This window comes from Vulpes vulpes, unplaced genomic scaffold (genome assembly GCF_048418805.1).
Source record: "Vulpes vulpes isolate BD-2025 unplaced genomic scaffold, VulVul3 Bu000000756, whole genome shotgun sequence".
Lineage (NCBI taxonomy): Eukaryota > Metazoa > Chordata > Mammalia > Carnivora > Canidae > Vulpes > Vulpes vulpes.
The window spans coordinates 344,899-368,248 of record NW_027325687.1 but is presented as its reverse complement, the minus strand read 5'-3'; the positions used below and the strand labels follow the sequence as shown (position 1 = coordinate 368,248).

The following is a 23,350-nucleotide window of genomic DNA, read 5'->3' as shown; positions in this document are numbered from 1 at the left end:
TACCGTATTAAAAAGTCATATTAATATTGCAAATAAAGACACATAGATGAGACCCCTAGGATGTCTTAGGACTCCCAGCTATGCCTTGCCTTAAATGTAGAAGAAGGAAATTTGACCAAGCAGTAAGGGTAAATGTACTGATGGCCAATCTAGATTTGGGTATCCCTTGAATGTTTGAGTTTAGTCATTTTCAGCCACGCCAGCCACAACTCAACAATAGTAGTCCACACAGTGGCTGGCTTGGGTTTGGGAGGCAGAGGAGCTCATGCTATCCATTTAGTCAGGATCCTTGTGCCAAGTTTTCCCGTGAACAGCTAGTGAGGGCCACTGAGTGCAATCTACCTCCACAGATTATAAAGAAAGTCTAGAAGGAAGCTAATGCAATGTTCTGACGTCTATTTTTATCCTGGAAAGAACTGTTTGTCTCTCAGTTCTGCTCTGAGTCCATTTTGCCAAACTGAGCTTTATTACTTTGCAGCGAGAGAAGTGAGGTCTCCCAAAAAGTCGAAAGAAAGCAATGAAATAGACACTCTACATTGTCCTTCCAGATCCTGTGGGATGAAGGGTAGACGTGAGTTAGCAACATAATTTAGTTTGTCTCCTTTTTGCAAAAGTGTTTATTTACCCGAAAGATTCCTGCATCCAATTCTAAAGCATGCCAGCTGCCTAAAAGAGAGGCTCAGAGAGGCAGAAAGCTTTGGTCATCGGGACCTGTATTGAGGGATTACTCCCCAGGAGAAGTGAAAAGAGGATTCTAGAAGAGATTGATCAGCGTTTCAGCAGAGGAACCAAAGTGAAGTGAAGTGTATCTTAACATGTCATTTTAATGAGGCATGAAAGTGACTGCAAGAGTAATGTGTGAACAGGGCATTTTGCCCCCCTAAATGCATTCTATTTTTGTTTACCTTATAATGAAAACACCACAGGGTCAGGGTGGGCTGTCACAAGCAGAATGTTGAGTCATGAGCACACCCTACTGGTTTGGTACGAGACAACGATAACAGACCATAGAAACTCTCAAAGATTTTTTTGACTTTTTTTAAAACTGTGAACATAACAAAGCATAATATTCTGTAATTTTAATGTCATACTAATTAATATGTACAATATGTACATCTTCATACAGATTAATATATATAATACATTTATTTCAAGAGAATCAAATCTTTTCTGAGGCTTCGGATGACTTCATATGCTTCCCTTCCCTCTTTCTCTATTTTTAGCATTCTTTTAACACTTTCAGCTCTCATTTAGTTTTGGCAGACTCTGGATGCACCCCTAGGAGGACCCTTTTGAAGTGAGTCGGTCTGATCCCGGATCCGCAGAGCCACCTGCAGATGTCACACTGAAACAGTGCTCCTGACACACCACCTGTTTTTCCTTGTTCTCCTTCAATTTCTGCTTTCATCAAGCAAATTCTTCAAACAGCTGGGTGGTGCCAACACATGGAGCCCCCTGGGGAGTACATTTTTTTTTCCACACTGGAAAACCAAACTTAATTGCTCAGTCACATTTGGAGTACTTTTTCCACTCCGCGGATACTTTACTCACGTTAGCTGTATTTGAATTAGAAAATCGCAACGTTTTCAGCCACACAAGAGGAACACAAATTAATCTAAGCATGAATTTTAGGGAAAGATCAATAGGTAGCCATAAGTATGTGGCTAAAAGAATGTGTCACGTGATCATTTCCAACTACTGTCTTCCTGACCAAAGACAGTTATTTAGAAAGAGATGCTGGGTGGATCACAGTGATGAACTAAGAGTTTGGGATTTATTCTTTTGCTTTGTTTTGTTTTGTTTTTCACCTAGTACTAGTGATCAAGCCTCCCTGGCTATTTTTATATCATGATTTTACTGCATCTCCATAGCAGTGCACTGAAATTTTATTATTACTATATTCTCAGGCTCCAGACATTAAGGGATGAGGAGCAAGTAACAAAATTCCTATAAGTAAACACAGGCAAAGAAAAACAAAATTATCATTCTACTTTCGTGTAACCCAATCTTTTGTTTTAGAGATCAGAAAACTATATGCATACCGTGGTACAAAAGGAATTTCTTCCCAACTTTTATATTGTTCAGGCATAAAAAAAAAAAGTTAGGACCAAATATTAAGCCTCTTCTAGGATAATAAAATAAAACTCAAAAAAATCTTGTGCAGGCACAAAATATAATTAATATTTGGCAATATTTGCCCTCCATATGTTTTTGGCTCACAGCTCACTCCGACCCAAAGAACTTCCCATCACATTATTCATTTTACAATAGCAACATTCCTTAATTTGAGGTTTACTCTTTCAAAACTTGGACTTACACTATGGTGTTAAAATTAAAATCTGCTAGACAATTGTATAAAAATGGCAAAGTAAATTCCGTGAGTCCAAGTGCTGTAGCTATATATTTCTGTTACCTCTCTGAAACCCAATATGCATTCTGCTAACATATAAATCTAACAAAACACAGTTTTGATTATATCCCTCAAGATCCTTTAATGGCTACAAAATTAAGTTTTAAAATCTTATCCTAACATGCCAGTCCTCTTCAGTCAACTTCTCCATCTCGGGCCCTTACAACCCCTGTTTGGACACCCCTATATTCCAGCCTAATTGAATTATTTTGTTTCTTTGACCATATCATATGCCTTTTTCAGTGTGACTCTGCTGGCATCCAAACACTACCACTGATCAAGTCAAATTTCCTTCAAATCACATTCAGTAACAGTGATGATAACAACGATGATAAGAGAAGCAACCAGCACTGGTGAGGGCTCATTGTGTGCCAAGCATTGAACGAAGCACTCCACGCACGTCGTATGAACTAAGCACTTTTCACGCGTGAGAGTTCATTCATTCCTCTTGGCAAGCCTAGGTGGTCGATCCTGCTGTTAAGGAGAAACTAAGATACCGTAATATGCAACTTGTCCAGGGTCCCGTAGCTTGTATGAAGAAGAACCCAGAAGGAAAATGACTTCTCCCTCATGAGCATTTCTTGATTTCTCAAATGCTGTAAACCAACTTCATCCAGATTCGTCAGGCAGAACTTGAAGGTTGTTTTGTAGAAATTGTAGTCATCAATCATTTTTAGCCAATGGGTAAGAAGCCAGTCATAGTTCTGTCCTGGAAACCCAATGAAGTCTAGTTCTCTGTCCTCTTAGAGATCCAGCTCCCTCCAAGCAGGGAAGCTTCCCTTTAACCAGAACAAGATTCCAGAAGTAAAATTGCTTTCCTTAACACCACCTGAATTTTTCTGTGTTGCTGTTTAGATACATTGACTTTTTTTTTTTTTAATTTAGCTGGAATAGCAGTTCCTAGAACGTGATTCCCTAGGAGAATCTGCAAGATCAAAACTATTCTGTAATAATAGTCTGCCTTTTATCAGTGTTTCAACATTTACACCGATGGTACCAAAGCAGTGGTGAGTAAAACTGTTGGAGCCTTAGCACAAATCAAAGCAGTGGCACGAAACTACACCAGAATCTTGTGTTCTTCCAGCAGTTGCCCCAGAGCCTGTGTTCTTGACGCCAGTGCATTCACAGGGGATAAAGTTCCATTTAAGAATGTCCTTGAGAAAGCATAACATTTATTGATTTTATTAAACCTAGACCCTGAGAACATGTCTTTTGAACATTCTGTGGGCAAAATGGAAAATTTCTATTAGTTACATACCAAAGTACAATGGCTGACTCAAGGTAAAACACTTGGGTGATCAAATTACAACCAAACTAGTTTTTTTGTTTTGTTTTGTTTTGTTTTGTTTTGTTTTGTTTTGTTTTGTTTTAATGGAACACTATTTTTACTTGAAAGAGGAACTAAAAGACAAAATATGGTTATTCAACCTTGAGTATTTGGCAGGCATGTTCCCCAAACTGAATGAAGTGAGCCTGCTCCTTCAAAGAAAGCAATTGACAATATTTGTTGTCAGTGATAAAATTGGATTTTCAAGCAAAACTTAACATTTTAAGACTTTGATTTCTTTACCATATTGGCAGTTTCCCAATATTTACAAGCTTTCTCATAATATTAGTGTTATGTTAATGACTGTGCTTTTTCTTTTTATTGTAAAATAAAGTGAGTTAACATTTGTAAGATCTGCATGAGTCAGTGCACCAGTGTTTCATAGTGACCAATGCACAATGTTACAAAATCATGCATGGATAAAAGATCCATTTGAAGTGCAAGATAGGCCAACAGATTTTAGTGGAACAGAATACAAAATGTTCATGGGTTTCATTTCAGATTCCACATTGCAATGAATCTTCAATAAACTGCCGTTTCTTATGCTGTGATGTAATACCAAAAATATACAACCAAATTATCTGCAAAAATGTTAAACTACTTATTTTTTCAGCTTCATAAGTCAGATGAGTTATGAAATCAGGATTTCTTTGTATACTTCCACCAAAACGATATATTTCATAGACCAAAGCAGACACATGTGAGAATCGTGGCCTCTTCTAATAATCCAGACATCTGACTAAAGAGATTTTTCAAAAATGTAAAACAATGTTAAGCTTCCCAGTCTTTTTAAGAATGAAGTTATTTTTCACAAATGTTATGTATAACGAAATATTTTATCACCACTTTAAAATTGATCAATAAATATTTTAATTTTTTTTACTTTCAAATTCATAATATACATTCTTACAGGATTTTCAATAAATTTTAAGAGGCACATGGATTCTGAGACTAAGGTCTGAGCCAGGTTGTCATCTTTCCTTAGAGACTACACCTTGCTGGATTCTTATACACTATTCTCCAAAGGATGAATATGCATAGGAAACACACTAATCCACTATCTTTTGTGTGTGTGTAAGATTTATTTATTTATTCATGAGAGACACACACAGAGAGAGAGAGAGAGAGAGAGAGAGAGAGAGGCGGAGACAGGCAGAGTGAGAACCAGGCTCCTCGTAGGAAGCCCAATGAGGGACTTGATCCTGTATCCTGGGATCACGCCCTGAGCCAAAGGCAGACGCTCAACTGCTGAGCCACCCAGGCGTCCCCACTAATCCACGTATCTTGAGTATATTTAATTTTACCAGTGAGCACCCAATTTAACAATCACTGTTGTAATTAGAAAATATCAAATTTGCAAATTAAAATCATTTCTGACATTCACTATGTGATTAAAAAAGCCTCATGTGCTGACCAAGAGGGAGACATGAGCATACAAAGTAACTGGAACATGGACTTTCTCAGCAGAATTCCAGCTGACGACACCTGGAGTTTGAATTCCCTATTAGAATTCAGAATTCAGCAACTGAGTTTTAACTTAATCATAATAAGAATCAGGTAATACAATACCATCTATGCTGAAGTATTTAAAGTAAAACTATAGACATTTTAATGCCCAACCAGATGCCACTTGTCATTGAATCTTCTAGTTCTTTTTATGTGTCTCTTTCAGGATACGTAGTTATAAAACCTCCCAATTCTTAGTTAGAAGCTTTGTGTGCATTTATTCTATTCCCTAGTCTCTTCACAAATTCTGACATATTACCTATCCCACGACTGCAAACTATAATTAGGTAAACCAGATACGAAGAAGCAAGAGAAAATTAACTATGAGTGCTTGCTAGCAGGAAGCTGGGCAGATGGAACATGTAATTTCAGGAATACACAGAGATCAACAGTAAATAGTAAAGAAGAAATGAATATTCCAATGATAGATGAAATACAGCAACAAGTATCCAGGAGCAGATATACTTAGCCACATATACGTAGGATAACAAACATTCAAAGATAGTCTACGTAAAGACCTTGTAACTCAGCAGGAACAGGAACTCGGGGGTAGGACTGGAGTCCTGAGAGTGAAATAAAATAGAAAGTGGAGTTCATAATCTTAGACACATTTGACCATTAATGAGTTATGAGTTTAAAGACTCAGGAATAGGGGAACAAGACAATATTCCAGTTACCAGTCTATCAGGATACATAATTAATAAATATATAATTTTTATTTTGGTTAAGAGATGAATTTAAACATACCGGAAATTTCACTCTTACTATATGAGCCTGCAAATAAAGTAGCAATGACTTTGATATAATGTGGATAAATAGAATCAGTAACAGGGAAGGACAGCTTCAGAACTGTAACTCTTAAAAGCATTTGGGAGAAAATAATTCAAACCCAAGCACAATTTCGGAGTTGAAAAGAAAAAAAAAAAAAGGCTGGATTTTAATCCTCGCTTGACCATCTTCTAAAAATATAATATTAAAAAAAGGGGATAGCAATTTCTCTCAAACTCATTTTTAACATGGAAGATAATATCTTTGCATTAGTTTAGTTTGGAGTATTGGATATTATGTGTATAAAAAGCATAGTACAAATAAAGTATGTTAGTTGTTTATTAATTTTAACAATAAAGGTCATTGATTTTGATAGCAACAGGATTTTAAAAACTAGCTATTATTGTCATTTCCAAGAAGAAAATATATTTCCATGTGCCATGGCAGCAAGAAACAAATATATAAAAAAAATCATTAAACGTTACATTGTTAAAAGTGTATTTTAAATGGAAAGAGAAAGTGCTAATGGTAGTGCAAAAAAAATTGTTATGTTTCTCATAACAAATATGCTCAGGGGTTTTATTAGCATGCAACAAAGGCTTCAAAGAATTTGGAAATGTTGAGCAACCAAAATTCAGAAATATGGATAAATTTCTGAATAGAAGTAGAGGCAAAGAAAAAATTATTTAAAAGTTTATTTAAAAGTCTACAAAATTAAGTCTGAAAAAGATACAAAGTGTAAGATAGATGAATTTTATTTCCTTAGATTTTCCACATGACGAATTTATACTAATCTATCGATGAATTAAAAATTAAATAATTTCCAATGTCTCCTGTACTTTAACTTGGAATAATACATAAATCTTTGAATAAATCTGATTTATTTCTCTACAAGATAAAGTCATTAAAAATTTTTTTTAAATAATGCTGTCCTGAAATTCAAAGAACTTTGAGGTAGTTATGAGACTACTTATAAATATTTTAATCCCTATTGTACTACAGTATCTTGACAGAGGTATTTCATATTGTCCTAGTTCTTCTCCCCTCCCTCAAAAATGATTATCACATAGATGACAGAAATAAAAACACCTAACCTGTGAGGATGACCACATGATTACCTAATCTGAATTGAAGAAGAGAAATTCTTCATGGTAAGTTGAAATGCTCTAAGCCAGCTGTCTTCAAACTTTGGAATGCATACACCCAGGTATACGTTAAGTCTTCCCGTGGGGTATCAAGACATGAACTTCCAAATTCTCAACTTCCATGTGCTTAAATTACCACACGCACGTACACTGTCTTAAATTGATCCTCCTGAGAATACACTTTTAATTGAGCTTCAAGACCTTCTGTCCAATCTCTCTCTCAAGATGGTACTTGCTCATCTCGGAGTTACTGCAGTCCATTTTCTGGGGTGTAAAAACTTCTGGGAAGCCAAACAGAGGTATAAAAATATTATTATTGGTGTTGAGAAAGGAAATGATTAATGACTGGTAATAAATCTTTTCATAAGTCAGGTAGTTTACAATTCTTTGTTTTGAACAAAATTAAGGCAAGACCCAACTGGTAGTGATCTATTATCAAGATGGTTTCTAATAATCTGTGATTTGGAATGATAACTAGGAAGGACTGCAAAGAATTATGCCAAATTCTAATAATAAAACTTCTTCTGTTTCTACCTGCTTATCTACGTGATAAGGTTTCTGAACATGTACATCTAAGCTAACAAAAAAGATATAATTAGAATTCTATTTGAACACTGTCTAAATCCAGCAACAAGGAATATTTAGATACATAAATTAACATTTAAAAGTTCCACCCAGTAAAAGACTTATAAAGAGATGCACTACCAAATTTCTGAATTGTATATTTAAATACTATCTTTCAAAAATTTAGTATATATAAAAAGTTATCAATGTCATAAAAATAAAACTATAGTGAAGATCCAATTCAGAAAAAAAATCATTTATCAGAGATTTACAACCACAGGAAAGTCTAAAATTGTATATTCTAATTATGCGTAATGTACATGTGTTCTTTTTACATGGAAGTATAAGATGATCAGCAAAAGGCATTCAAACATAAATATATTTTCTATATTTTTAAAATACATAATGGTTCATAGCAAATCGCTATGGTATTTAAATTCCAGGAGATGCAATTCAAAAAATGAAGTAGCAGTTTCAATTTAGTTATGCTCATTTACCATATGATGGAAGTTTTTTTTTTAAGTTTCAATATTTATGTTTATAATGAAAACTTTAAAATGGTCAGTTAAATATGAAGTTATCCATAGTTTCACAAAATCCCTTAAGAGGTCCGTGAATAAAAGTTTGAAGTAGAGCGCTCTAGTCTAAATCACAGATACCAGAAGATATTCGAGACTGATACTAAAACCTCACATTGATCACTACAAACAAGGAGGAAAATAGTTGCTTTTTTATTTTGTTTTTTGCTTTTTGTTTTTTGTTTTTCAGTTCAGTGACAATGTCTGGTCTCTGTCACCTCACCACAAAAGATTTATGATTTTGAATGAATAATCAGCAGTGACCATAATTTGTTTTTAGAAAAATTCTCTTTGAAATTTACCTTGATCTTGATAAATTACTGCAGGTTGATCTATATGGGAAAAACTGGCACCAAAAGCTGCAACTGCTTTGAGAGGGGCTTTATGTGATTATTAGATTTCAAAGCCATGGAGCTGTTGCTAATCTTCAAGAGCTCTAAACACGATTGTTTGTGAACACCTCCTTCTTCCTCTAATCTTTCCTCTCTCCCATGTTCTCCAATGCCATCTAAAATACCCATTGACTTCCTTTGAATCAGAAGTTTTAGCAATCTGAATGCCATGTATTTCAAATAATTCATCTAACAGTGTGAAGCATTGGGTAGTACAACTGCTGAGCACCCAGGCATAGTAAAGCGTATCTCCTCTAAGCACTTAAAAATCAGACTGACTATAAAAGTCACATCAAGTGTTCAATAAATTTTTCCATAGCATTTGACTATTTCAGGAGCGCAGTAAGAAGTATAATACTTTCCTTTTCAGAGCACTGACATTTATTACTTTGTACAAATTGAGTATCTGAAACCCAGAAAACCACTGCAGATACAGTAGAAAAAAAAAGTCAATCGCTTTTCTGATTGCTTTAATAAAAGTTATAGTGATTCTTTATATTTAACATCTGTACAACCAAAAAGTGTGTGTGTGTGTGTGTGTGTGTGTGTGTGTGTGTGTAAATGGGACCTCCAGCTGCTCTTAGATTGAAGGAATCTCCATGGCATCAGCAGACAGGAATGATATTTCATTCACCCGTTGGCCATGGTAAAGGAATCAACAAGATCCACATGGTTGTTCTGGGTGTTAAAGTGTGTCTGCTTTGTAATCGTTGTCTGAGACCCAAGCTCTTGCTTTATAGTGCTTAAATAATTGATTTCACCCAGCCTTCAGTCAGAGTTAGAAAACCCCAAATATTTTCCCATTAATCCTTAGAGTCGGGCACTGCTTAGTTTCAAATTCATGGATTCATGGGAAATCATAGAGTTTACAAAGAAATTCATTTTGGCTGGGAACAAAAATAAAAGCTTCATGTGGATGATTTCTTAATGTGTTGAACCAGAGCTACAGGTCGATGTGGCAAAACAAGAATATTATTAAACTCACGAAAGATGTGAGTTTGCTGGTCTATTGCTGTGTAGGTTATTTCGTGTGTAAGTCATTGTTATTTTTTTAAATAAGTAAATTTACCAAAAAGAAGAGAGATCTAATAAAAACACAGGAAATTAGCCACATGCTATAAAACATTAGATAACTGGCCCTTCAGATCAGTAACCCCCTGATGAAGAACTCAAAGGTGAAAAAACATTCTGAATGTTGGAGCCACCAAAAGAAGTAAATTTAATGGGAATATATTCCTGGAAGGAAAGCATTCAGAGTGTTCTGTCGACTGCTCTAACCTATGAAATTCTAATTTTATTCACTGTTGGAATTAAAGGTAGATATATGTTTATTCACAACAGAAATACAAACTTAACTTTCATTGTATTTGAGTATTTGACGTTCTGAAAGAATTTGAAGCAGGTCACAAACTAAAGCACGGTATGAGATAAATCACTTAAAGATAAATATAACACAGTTTTTTGAAGAAAACTGGAATAACTGCTCTAAGACATCTGAGTTGAGTAGATTACCATACTAAGGCAATAAATTTGGCTGTAAGGCTTTTGACTGCAAACCAAAGGATGGGAAACCTACTGTGTTGCATTGTTTCCACATTTTGCCATTAGAGAGTATAAAAACTCACCTAATGACACTATTTCTCCTAGAATGAAAATTGTGTGTATATACTGTAGCCAGCCATATGGATGTTGTGTACTTGTAGACACGTGCAATAGGCACAAAGGTGGTGATAGATGCGTCAAGATGTCAGACGCATCAAGCTCTATAGGATACAGCATGGATAGTAATTTAGTTCCAATCATTATTAAACTATATATTAATGCTTACAGGAAGCATAAGCCCATCAACATAACATCCTGTAGAACAAAGAATTTTCTGAATTTTTAAAAGAGAATCTAGGACACCTGGGTGGTTCAGTCAGTTAATTGTCCAACTGTTGATTTCCACTCAGCTCATGATCTCAGGGTTGTGAGATTGAGCCCCAACATGAGCTCTGGACAGAGCACTGGACAGAGAGTTTGCTTGAGATTCTCTCTCTCTCTCTCTCTTTCTCTTTCTGCACCCCCTCACACTCTGGCACACACTCTCTCTCTCCCTCTCTAACATAAAATAAAATAAAATAAAATAAAATAAAATAAAATAAAATAAAATAAAATAAAATAAAATAGTAAAGTAAAATAAAATAAAATAAAGTAAAATAAAATAGATTGCTATGCTGCTGAATTTAGTACAAAGTGGGTAGGGAAGAAATGATTCACTTTTCTAAAATTGGCTTGGAAATTTTGACAAGTACGTTTTAATTTTAGTGTTTCTCCTTAAGATCATTCCACAACTATGTGGAAACCTGTCATGACAGATTTTAGAAAAAGGTATTTTTTTTTATTCCGGTATAATTAACATACAATATGCTATTAATCTCATGTATACAATATAGTGATTCCATACAATATAGCGTTCTATACAACACTCAGTGCTCATCACAAGTGCTCTCCTCAATCCCTATCACCTATTTCACCCATCCCCCTCTGGCATCCACCAGTTTGTTCTCTATAGTTAAGAGTCTGGTTTTTCAGTTTGTCTCTTTTTTCTCCTTTTTAAAAAAAAAAGATTTTTAATGCTATAATCTGTGGTCATAGCTCTGATCTGTTAAATCTTATACATAAAACTGTGAGGTGATAAGCTTTAGTACCCACATTATCAGGTTTATGTATGTATATAAAAAAATTAGAAAGATCATCATATAGCCTATTAAAACGCTTCTTCGTCGACCCCAGGGTAGCTCCTTGCAGAATGAGCAGAGGTGATCTCTTTCCCCTTTGTACACACGCCTGAGCAGAGACCTGATGGAAGAGTTATTCTCACAGGGATTCCAAATGATAAATCTTTGTGTCACTTTATGGTGTAAATTATATGATTGGTTCAATGCCTTGCCTTTTTATAATTTTTTCCTTAACTTAGCAAGAAAAAGATCACTATCTGTTTTTAAGTTAATGGAATTTTTGCATGGGAAGATTTATGTAATGGAAGATAAGAAGAAATATGTGGGGGTTTTTTAGCAATACTTGGTGAGAAAAGACAGAAATCAATTACTTTATTAAAAAAAAAAACAGTTTCCATGTTGCAAAGAAACATACATTGTAAGCCGATGGAACAGCATGTCCATTGATTTTCCCGGGGTGATGATTGATTCCAAGAAGGAGACCCTTTTGGAGGTACAGCCTCTGTACAGGACTCAAGAGCACAGGTCGCGTCTCTAAAAGACCTACCCATTTATATCTTTCTCAGTCTTCTGGCAGCCGCACTACAACTGTGTAATAATGGCTTCAACAACATAATCCTTTAAAGAAAATGAGGGCACTTGAGATTTCCTGAGATCTAAATAAAAAAAAAAAAAGAAAAAGAAAAGAAAATCTGGCACACAATACCACACCTTTAAGCTCAAAAAAAAAAAAAAAAAAAAACCAACCAAACAAACAAAAAACTAACAACCTACAACAACAAAAACCTTTATCACAGTTTTTTTAAATCAGAATTTTTACTTTTTTTTAGTGGGCTCCACACCCAGCACGGATCCCAACGGGGGGCTTGATTTCGCAACCCTGAGATCAAGACCTGAGCTAACATCAAGAGTCAGACACTCAACCAGCCACCCAGGTGCCCCAGAATTTTTACTTTTTTTAAAAAGAAAGTACAGATTATCACTTTGCCTCAAGTGTTTGGCAGAGATACAGAATCACTGAATCATTTATTCAAACACTATTTCTTGAGCACTCCCTTAGCAGCATGCCAGGCACCAGGAGGACACTTGGAAGATAGGATGGAACAAAACAAATTATCTTCACGGGGCTTATTCTCTAGGGATAGGACAAACAATAAACAGCTATGCATGATGTTAGATTATGAGCAGTGCTAGCAGAAAGGATAAAGCAGTAAAGGAGGATGAGATGTACTGGGAGTTGTGTGAAGGTTGCAATTTTCCATGGGTGGATGGAGGAAGGCAGCCCTGAGAAGGCATCTAGGGAGTCAAGAGGGAACCTGCTGGTGTATTCCAAGACCATCATAGAAGCCAATGTAGAAACGAATGGTGACAGAAAGATTCAGATTCTTTTAATTTTCTGAGACATTAAATTTTATTTAGGGGCACCTGGGTGGCTCAGTCGGTTAAGTGACGGACTGGATTTTGGCTCAGGTCATGATCCCAGGGTCCTGGGACCCAGCCCTACTTGGGGCTCCATGCTTAGTGGGGAGTCTGCTTGAGACTCTAACTCTCCCTCTCCCCACCCTTCCCCCTGCTTGTGCGCACTCTCTCTCTCTTCCTCCCTCTCTCAACTCAATAAAGAAATCTGTAAAAAAAATTTTTTTATTTAAAAGTAGAGGAAAATAAACTTGATTTTTGCTGGTGAAGTGGCTATATTTTTAGTGGCAGGAAATGCTATGTCTCTGAAAGCAGTTCTCTCATCTGGAAAGCTGGAACAGAGGTAGCTATTACCTCACGTGTCGTTCTTCTCTCTTACACCTCAATAGTTTTTTAGGAAGAACAGATGGGGAATTGGTAGGTTTCGATACTCAGAGTGATTTTTGCTCTATAAAAAAGACCATTGTCAGAAATTGCAAAAACCAATGTAAAAAACAGGAAAACATATTCAATTGATTAAATCTGCAAATATGGAGATAGATTTGACTTCTACTACTAGGAATAAATGTGCTACAGTCCCTTCTTGGCAGTGTGAACCCATTTCATGAGCAGAATGTCAAGCAACTTTTCATAATAAAGTACACAATCCAAAGATCCTTTCTTCCTAAATGCACAAACTCTTCCAACCCCGTGATGTTGGTCATCAGCGTATTGTAACAAAGAAGCATTTATTTATTTTCCTCACTCCTCCATCCCTCCCTACCTGCAAAGAACAGGCCAGCCTGCAAACTTATTCCTTATAAATGCACAGGATATTTTGTTAAGCAATACCCAGAAAAGCCAAATGAAAAAAAGGAAAATCAGTAAATTTAACAATAAACAATGAGCATTAAACCACATGGCAAAAGGAGACAGGAGTATGCAGAAAATGCACATGGAAAGAGAAGCTACCTCATCACTGGATGAAATGATCTCATCTAGACACTTTTTCACAACAAATTTGGAGTTCTGAGCCCAAAAACAAACCTCATAAATAGTAAGTGTTGCAAAATGTAAGATGACGGGACCAAAGGAATCTTCCCATTTTTACTGAAGTACCATTTACACATAGACGGTCTATACTTTCTTTTTCATACAGCTTATTTTCTTTCCCTCTTCATGAAGGAGCATGTACTTGTGGTGGCTTTTAATCTTAGGGAAAGCAATCAATGTACAGGGATCTCTGTTCTAAACTAAGATTATTTTGCCAGATGTTAAGCAGCTCTCACTGACTTTTTTTTAATTCAACCATGAACACATCATTTTGCACCTAATTTAACAGGGCTCTAAAGGAATCAGAATCTCCTATCTCCAAATATAAACATATTTTAATTGCAGTTCTTGGAGATGCTTCGGTTTCCATGCTGGGTACCTGCAACCCAATGCTTTCAAGTTAAGCTTGCCATTTCCAAATTTGTTCATAAAAGAAAAACTGGATGGTTAAAATCACCTTGCAGGTGTTTCATTATTCCACACCACATCCAATAAGAAGACCGTCTAAATTTCAGATAAATTCCACTCAGAGTAACCAAATCATAAATATATTTTCATTATTTTGCTATTCAGTGACTCAGATATGCTATTATTCAACTTATTTTAAGGACTTTCCAAGTGTATTGTTTTTCTGAACTGTTTAAGTGGTTCTAAAATATTTTCTCCGAGCTGAGACCTGTAATTAAGGACTTAATTTAAGAAAATTTGTTGTGTTATATCTACTTATGTTGAATGTGGTTTATAACTAATTTTGGATTCATTGGAGATTTGCATATCAAAAAATAGTGAATTGAAAGAAATATTAGCTGTATTTAAAATATCTGAATGATATTCTTTTTCTTAAGATTTTATTTATTTATTCATGAGAGACACAGAAAGAGAGACAGAGCCACAGGCAGAGGGAGAAGCAGGTTCCCTGTAGGGAGCCTGATGCGGGACTCGATCTCAGGACCCCAGGATCACAACCTGAGCTGAAGGCAGATGCTCAACCGCTGAGCCACCCAGGTGCCCCTGAATGATATTCTTAATACAAAATCATCTTCTATGCTCCTCTCATTGGTGCTCGTTTTTACCGCATACAATTTCCAATCTGAGTTCTGAGATGGGGCTGGGGCTGGGATTTCGGCCTTCTTATAAGCTAGCACAGCAGCCTGTCCGTGTTTCATGGACGCATTTCATGGACACTGACCGATGACCCAAGTCTCCTGGGTCAGAGACAAGGGAGCAGCAGAGCAAGGAGCTTGGGCATTAGGTTTGCAGTGATTCCTCACATCCACCGGGTCCCACGGTGCACACAGAGAGCCCGGTCTTAGGCTCGGTGGGTTTGCATCCCAGCTGATCAACACGGCCTGGGAGATGGAGCACAAAGCAAGCCTGCTCCTTGTCCCTGAAGGACGAGCCTCGCCCCAGGAAATGGGCCACGTGGAGAGTGGTCAGGGCCTCTCATCCTCGGCAAACTCAAGCAGGTGGTACCCACAGGATGCTCGGCACCCTTGGGGGTGCCTCTACCAACTGATATTTGAGTGAAGTTTGATTCAAAAAATCCTGATTGAGATCGATTTCTATTCAATTGAAGAAAATCTATTCCTATTCTTTCTGTCTGTCTGTCTCTCTCTCACATGCACGTACCTCTTACACTGACTTAAAATCAGCTGAAACCTAAAGCTTAAGGAATAAACCCCACACAGCCTACCTGTTCCAAGTCAATCAGACGACATCAGCGACAGAAGCAAAGGTGGTATTTTGTGTGTGTTCAATTCTTTGCTCAGAAACAGAATGCTACATGGATTGAGCAATTTTGGAACGTTGCCCCCTGTCCTTTTGGACTGAACTGAGGGCACCTCCTTCTCCATGGGACACCAAAATACAAAAGCTACAAATCTCCAGCGTTATGATGATAAACCATATTTAAAATGGTGAAAGCTGAAAGGGACGCCGAGCATGAGAGCCTCCTAACTCTGGGAAAAGAAGTAGGGGTGGTAGAAAGGGAGGTGGGCAGGGGGTGGGGGTGACTGGGTGACGGGCACTGAGGGGGGCACTTGATGGGATGAGCACTGGGTGTTATGCTATATGTTGGCAAATTGAACACCAATAAAAAATAAATTTATAAAAAGTAAAAAATAAAAAATAAAATGGTGAAAGCTGCTAGCACTTTAAACAAAATATTGCTTGTCTGTCTGTCTGGACAGTCTGTCCAGACTAATCTGGCAATATTTTTACAAATTAAAAATAAAGTCCTATATTACTTTACCTCAGTCTATAGAGGTAAAAGTGTTCACACTTATCTGATGATAAAATGCACATGTTTTTCTGTGACATTTGGGCTAAATACTGTGTGGCTCATGATCTTATATTCCAGCGGGGCCTGTGTGATTCCTGGTTTGTGCTTTAAAGCATCACATGCAAAAGAGAATGGCAGCGACAATAGGAAAGCCTAAGCAAGGAACGACATTCTGTTAAAAAAGAGGTCTTAGGTTCAGTCTATTTACCCACATTTGGAAGGTTTTACAAATATCTCCTTGAAGGACAGTTTGCCTCTTAAGAGAATTAGAAAGATGAGGTTTATAAAGTGCATCAGAAATAATAAAATTATACGTTAAGTGGCAATTTTTAACTTCAATACATGCATAAATGTCTACTGTAGGCTTTAGAGACTGGATAGTATATTTAACCAAGCCTAACTGTAGCCAAGCATTTCCAAAAGTTGTAACTGCAGTAACTGTAGAAAAGGTCTGGAAAAGAGCCCAGACAAATGGACCCCTTTAACATTAGCCATCCCAAAATGTCCTTTCAATCTTAAGAGAGTATAGATGGTTTCATTAAAGGGAGAAACAAAATCAGGGTAAAAGAAACTTATCCATAACGTTACTCCAACCAGCACTTCATGCAGATGATTTTAATTTCATTAGACCAAGAAACTGCAGCAATGACACCACCTTTTAGGTAGTTTTGCTAGTTCTTTTGGTTTGCTTACTGAAACTTGCCATCTACGTATCCAGGGAGCATTAATTACACCATTGAGTCTTGAAGCTAGAGCAAAAGAAAAGATTGAAACGAGGTCTCTGTTTCCAGGAGTTCCCATTCCAGTGTTGAAAAAACTTCCAAAAGCCACTAACGACATCAAATGTGGCAGGACACCTGTTAGGTGCAGTTGACCACCACCGTGTGCCTAGGCTCTGAGGACTTGAACTCCCTACTAGCTCTAGGGCCAGCACCTTTGGATAACACACTCACTTGTTCTGAGTTATTCTACTACAATTAAATCAGGTGAGTTGACATTTTCCCTTATTTCCCACACTTGCATACCAGAAAGTCACACCTTTTTTTTTTTTTTTTTTTTAGAAGAATATCGTAAGGACTCAATAATGCCTCCAAAAAACGAAGTCAAAGTCCTTACAGTCCCAAGGGTTTTGGCACAACTTGGATGCTTTGATGTGTGATTCTTAAAAGGAAATAGAGTGGTAAGTGCCTATCATGTAAGCTACCATTTATTGAGTGTAGACACCATGCTAGTCCTTTTACGGGTTTTTTTCCACTTATGCCTTAAAACACTGCTATACGAGAGGCACAACTGGGATTCCTATTTGGAGGTGACACCTACGCTAAGAAGAAATTAGATAATGCCCCCAAATACACATCAGTCCTGAGAGGAGTAGGATTCAGACCAAGGCTTCACTGTCTCTTAGCTGTGTGATTTTGTCACAGTTAACTAAATGGATCTTTTTCTAAATGTGCCAAGTGTTCTTCTTAGGCATGTCTCCTTTTTCAAATTTTATAATTCATAGTCTCTAGAAAACAAAAAAAAGATGTTTCCCTGTGATCTTTAAAAGTGGCAAAAAGGTGTCTTCAGAAAGAATGCTCTTTCCCTCTGCATTAGTTTGCTAAGGATTCCTTAACAAAGTCCCACAAACTCGGTGGCTTGAATAACAGAAACTTCCTATCTCACTGTTCTGGAAGCCAGAAGTCCCAGATCGAAGTGCTGGAGGGGTTGATTCCTTTCAGGCGGAGTGTAAGGGAAAATCTCTTCTGTGCCGTTCTCCCAGCTTCTGGTGGTTCCCTGGCAATTTTAGGTGTTCCTTAATCTCTAGATCTCTGTCTTCCTCTTCACAAAGCATTCACCCTGTACACAAGTCTGTGTCCAAATTTCCTCTTTGATAAGGACACAACCATACTGGATTACGGGCCCATCCTACTCTTGTATGACCTCTTCTTTACTAAACACAACCGTAATGACCCTATTTCCAAATATGGTCCTATTCTGGTTGGTCCTTCAAGATACGAATTTGGGGAGGATGCATTTCAATCCATAACACCACCCAAAATAAAGTGTGTTCACAGAAATTAAATGGAATAGGAACAGCTCCCCCTAAAATTTCACAGTGCACTACTCACTACTCATCATGAAACTTCCCTCTGTTTTTTAAAAAAGATTTATTTATCTATTTATTTATTTATCTATTTATTTATTTATTTATTTATTTATTTATTTATTTATGAGAGAGGGAGAAAGAGAGAAAGAGAGAAAGCCAGTGGGGGTTGGGCAGAGACAGAAGGAGACAAGCAGACTCCCTGCTGAGGGCAGAGCCTGAAGGGGATGGATCTCACAACCCTGAGATCAAGGCCTGAGCAGAAACCAAGAGTCGGGTGCTTAACTGACGTGAACTTTTTCTCTGCTTTAATTCAGCAAACCACAGATTGCAAACTCAAAAACATACAGGTGGATAATGATAGGCACGGAGCTGAGGGGTGCAAGTGAGTAGACATGGATTGTACACATGAAACATGTGGCCGGCGGTGAAGCAGGAACACGCGTGTCCCGCCCTCGGAGGGAGCTGCTTCCCAGTGCTAACCAATTGATGCCATAAAGAGAATTCTTCAAGACTTTTTGGGAATTCTTATGTTTATGTGTAATCACCCATACTAAACATAGATTCATACTAATCACCTACTCCACACACACACACACACACACACACACACACTCACCACACTGAACCACTATATAAGTTGGCAGATTCCAGTCCATAGTTCTGTAATTCCTGGTCCCATGTGCACATTTTCACCTCAAGGTTCTCCTCAGGCTGCAAGTGCGCTGTATGGAGATACTCCTGGGATCTCTTCTCTCTGCACAGTCTTTCTTGGCAATCTCAGGCCTCAAGATCAGCTCTCAAAATTTAACTTTTAAATGTTCTTTTACCCTGGCTTTTGGCCTGTGGTTCAGTCATACATTTCCAACCACTAGCCAGTTGGAATTCCCAACCTCAAACGAACTAATTATCTTCCACGAAGGATACCATCACTGCCCACATCACTTTCCACATCATGGGAAGCTATGGAAGCTCTGGCTTCCATCTTGTAACTTCTGTATCTAACAAATGATAAATCTGTTCCAGAGCCCCTTTCCAAGAGTTGGGAAGTTAAATAATGCTCACACAGATAATCCTTTATGTGACTTGAATGTAAATTCATCCTACTTTCTAGAGCAGCTAGCAACCCGGAGAGAAAATTAAAATGCCAACCAATCTTCACTGAGTGTTTTTGCAGTATTCCTAAGCAATTCAGTTGGCAGTCCCATGAAATTCTGGGAGCCAATAATGTATTTTGTCCTGTACGCAAAGCTGGTGATTTAAATCTTTAAACATTAAGCCTTTTAATGCTTCCCAAGAAGTTGGCCCCGCTAAACAGCACACACATGCACAGAAATACTAACCAACTAATAAACAAACTGATATTCACTCCCAGGAAAATAGAAAATGTTTTGAAAAAAAAGATTCTAACATCTATTCTGCGTTCTGCAGCAGAAATGGGTTATGTGGATCTGTTCGTGTGTCCAATGTCCTTGAATGGAAAATTGATTTCTTCCCAATCCCACTAACTATTGAGTAAATACTAAGAGTATTGTTTGAATAGGAATTAAACTATTCTCATTTCAGTGCACTGATGATTCTCCCTTTAACTCTGTGCCATTTCGCCATCCCTGCTAGCAGCACATCGAATTAGCCCTTAGCTGAAATGCTCAAAACATCTCTTAAGCTGACAATATGAGCATTTTTGGTGGTCCTGAGGTTAACTTTGTTCCATAGAAATGATAGGCAGAAACAATCTTTATACTTTTAATTGATATTTATAACAATTACAAAGACTGAAGTTCCCCTGGAGATTTTAAATTTGGTTTATAAATATTATTACATTTTACAAGGATTTTTAACCCTTAATTAATTAAGTACTCTAAGGTATTTCAATATGTCATTTATAAATGAGGTAATTCTTAAGTTCTGTTAAGTGTTTTTTTTTTTTTTTTTTTTTTAAGTTGTATTTATTTAAGTAATCTCTAGATCCAACATAGGGCTTGATCTCAAGACACTGGGATCAACAGTCACATGCTTTTCCGGCTGAGCCAGCCAGGCACCCCTAAATGCTTTTTTTTAAAAGATGTTATTTATTTATTCATGAGAGACACACAAAGAGAGGCAGAGACACAGGCAGAGGGCGAAGCAGGCTCCATGTGGGGAACCCAACGCAGGATTCGATCCCAAGACTCCGGGATCACAACCTGAGCCAAAAGCAGACACTCAAGAGCCACCCAAGAGCCCCTAAACGTTTTTAATATTAGTTGCAAATTTACTTTTAACTTGAAATCACAAATAGAAATTAGTTTTTCAAGTGCATATTTTAAAACCGCTTATAAGATACCTAAATATCTTAGGTAATTACAATACTCAAAATACACAGATTTTTGCTGAACAGCACTAAAAGATAAATATGAGTGTGGCTTTATTAGGCCTCTAATACCTAATCCCAAATCTGGGTCAAAAATATTTACCAATTAAGGAAAAAAAAATAGTGTCTTTGCACATTAAGGTTGCCTCTTCTAGTGTTGCAGTTGCTCATCATCCAGAAATTGTAGCAACCTCAAATATCTTTGCTTCAGACACCCAGAGCTGGTCTGTCCCTACACCAGACCTATACTGTTTCCAAAACTAACTCTTTAGCTCTTCTTGTAGTTCTTTTTTTTTTCTTGATACATAAGAAAAACAATTATTTTCTAATGGCCAATTTGGTCAAATATTATGTTGGAAGCAAGGAACTAAGGGCTTTGGGGCTTCTTCAGAGATTTGGAAGGCTTTGAAGGGTTTTGAGTTACAGAAGTGGCTTCCCTGGCTGCGGCCACCAGGAGAGGTGAAAACAGGCCAGGCGTGTGTGTGTGTGAGGATCAGTGACCTCGCATGGCCCAAGGCAAAGCTCACATCTAGTCAGTGAGCAGTAAGGAGATACTGAAGGTAAAATATTTGTGAAAGAGAACCATTATTTTCAGAGAATTTGTTAAAAGTGCTTTCAGGCTAATATTTACAGGAAAGCATGGTAGTCTATCCGATTAACATTTTTATAAAGTCCGGAGACACATTTATGTCAGAAGGTAAAGTTTAAAATGCCATTTCTTCATAATCCCATTTGTGTAAAATTCTGCTTAGTCACAGAAAGTAGAAATTTTAAGTGCCTTTCAAGATTTTTGTGAAAGTCAATAAAAGGTGGCTTTGAAAACATATTTTAAAAGGAAAATATATTCAAAAATAATTTTGGTGATTTCAAAGAAATTGTGAATAGCTAGACTAAGGTTTTATGTAGATTATGATTTTTTTGGTTTTACTTTTTAAAATAACTTCATAATTTATAGATACAATACTTACCATGTCTTCAACTTTTAAAAGGGCTACATACCATAGTGATAGATGGTAGATACAAATCATTTTTCAATCTTTATTAAGTACATTTTTTTCAAAAAAGATATAGTTAGGGAAAAATAAACATATCGTCCTCTTAATTCTCTCTTTTGAAATTTTTTCTCCAAGAATCAGTGAAAACTCCACATTTTAGGTCATTTTAAATTAACTAATAATGCAGTAGAAAACACAGAGTAGGAATGATTTCCTAGGCCATATAAAAAACCAGGTACTCTCTCAACTCTGGAATTAGGAACTGGTTTTCTCTTTATCATATCAGATGAATGCAGTCATTTGTACTGCATTCATTATAGAAGCAAGTAAACGCAATTATTGCTTCTTTTGCCATTTAAGTAGATCAGAATTCTCCAATCACAACATAAAACGTCAGATTTTATCATATTAAGTTAGCTAATACAACTTTAAATATTTAAATATTCTTAGCTGCTCTCAGGAAACAGGTTTCACTTGAAACCGCATCAAATTATAAAAGTAAAAATGTGAATTTTGCTTAAAAGAAACTATTGATATTTCATAGAGATTTCCAAAAAAAACAAAAACAAAAAACTAACAGAAAAACATGTACTCCTGAGATCACCTTGGGATAACTCACACCAAAAAGAGGACGTACAGAACCAGTAAGAATTTCTCACCTGGGAACAATATAAACCAAAAATTCCATAGATTCACTGTATTTAAAACTAGACATCATCCTACACATGGTAAAAAGTATCGCATAATAGTCCAGGGATAGTCTCAAACCTGAGAACACTTCATGGTTCAAGATCCAGATGGAAATGTAGCAGCTGGGGATCCCTGGGTGGCTCAGGGGTTTAGAGCTGCCTTCAGCCCAGGGTGTGATCCTAGAGACCCAGGATCGAGCCCCACGTCGGGCTCCCTGCATGGAGACTGCTTCTCCCTCTGTCTGTGTCTCTGCCTCTCTCTCTCTCTCTCTCATGAATAAATAAATAAAATATTTTTTAAAAAAGAAAGAAATGTAGCAGATAGAATGAGACAAACCCCACTTCTCCTGTGTAGGATCTCACAGAATCCCATATGTATACACTGTTAGTTGGATCTAAAGAAATGCTCCTGATAGAATATCCTTTCATTATTTTTTTGAAATTTGTTTATTTATTTGAGGGTGACAGAGAGAGAGCATATGAGCAGAAGAAGGGGCACCAGGAGTGAGAGAATCTCAAACAGACTCCTCCCTGAGTTCAGAGCCTATGTGGGGCTTGATCCCAGGACCCTGAGATCATGACGTGAGCCAAAACCAAGAGTTGGATGCTTAACCAACTGAGGCACCCAAGTGCCCCATTTTATTTTATTTTTTTTTCAAACATCTCTTTTGAGTCTTTCAGAGATAGGTTCCCCGGTAAAACACATAACACATTAATTTCAGTAATTTCCTTCTAATCTTTTTTTTAAAATAAGAATGATAAGAACTGCATTAGTGATACCTATAGGGATAAAAACTCCCATTGCTAGTTGTTTCTAACTTCAGAAAAATATATATCAATGAAGCATATCAAACATGACTCTGGTACACAGTTTGTTCTGAAAAAGACATATATTCAAATGAAATGATATCTGACTATGGCAGGTCTTTAAATACTACTAATAATGGCCATACAGTTCTGTTTATATGCTACTCCAAACTTCTTATATATTATTGACATACATTTATAACATTGTTAAATATGAAATTAACATACATTGTCAAACTTTAAATCAATCATGCTCAAATTTGCCCCTTCTTTCCAGAGAA

At 36.8% G+C, this 23,350-nt stretch overlaps 2 long non-coding RNA genes across 2 annotated transcripts; one reads left to right on the top strand and one right to left on the bottom strand.

Moving 5' to 3' along the window:
• The first annotated feature begins 435 nt into the window (after positions 1–435).
• Positions 436–19,795, top strand: LOC140596624 (uncharacterized). Its single transcript, XR_011998520.1, has 4 exons — positions 436–793; positions 3,296–3,417; positions 17,204–17,319; positions 18,543–19,795. It is a non-coding gene; the product is annotated as an uncharacterized lncRNA (long non-coding RNA).
• On the bottom strand, positions 2,618–12,060 carry LOC140596625 (uncharacterized). The gene is made up of 2 exons (XR_011998521.1): positions 11,826–12,060; positions 2,618–7,437 (listed from the first exon to the last, which is right to left on the bottom strand). It is a non-coding gene; the product is annotated as an uncharacterized lncRNA (long non-coding RNA).
• Positions 19,796–23,350: the final 3,555 nt, after the last annotated feature.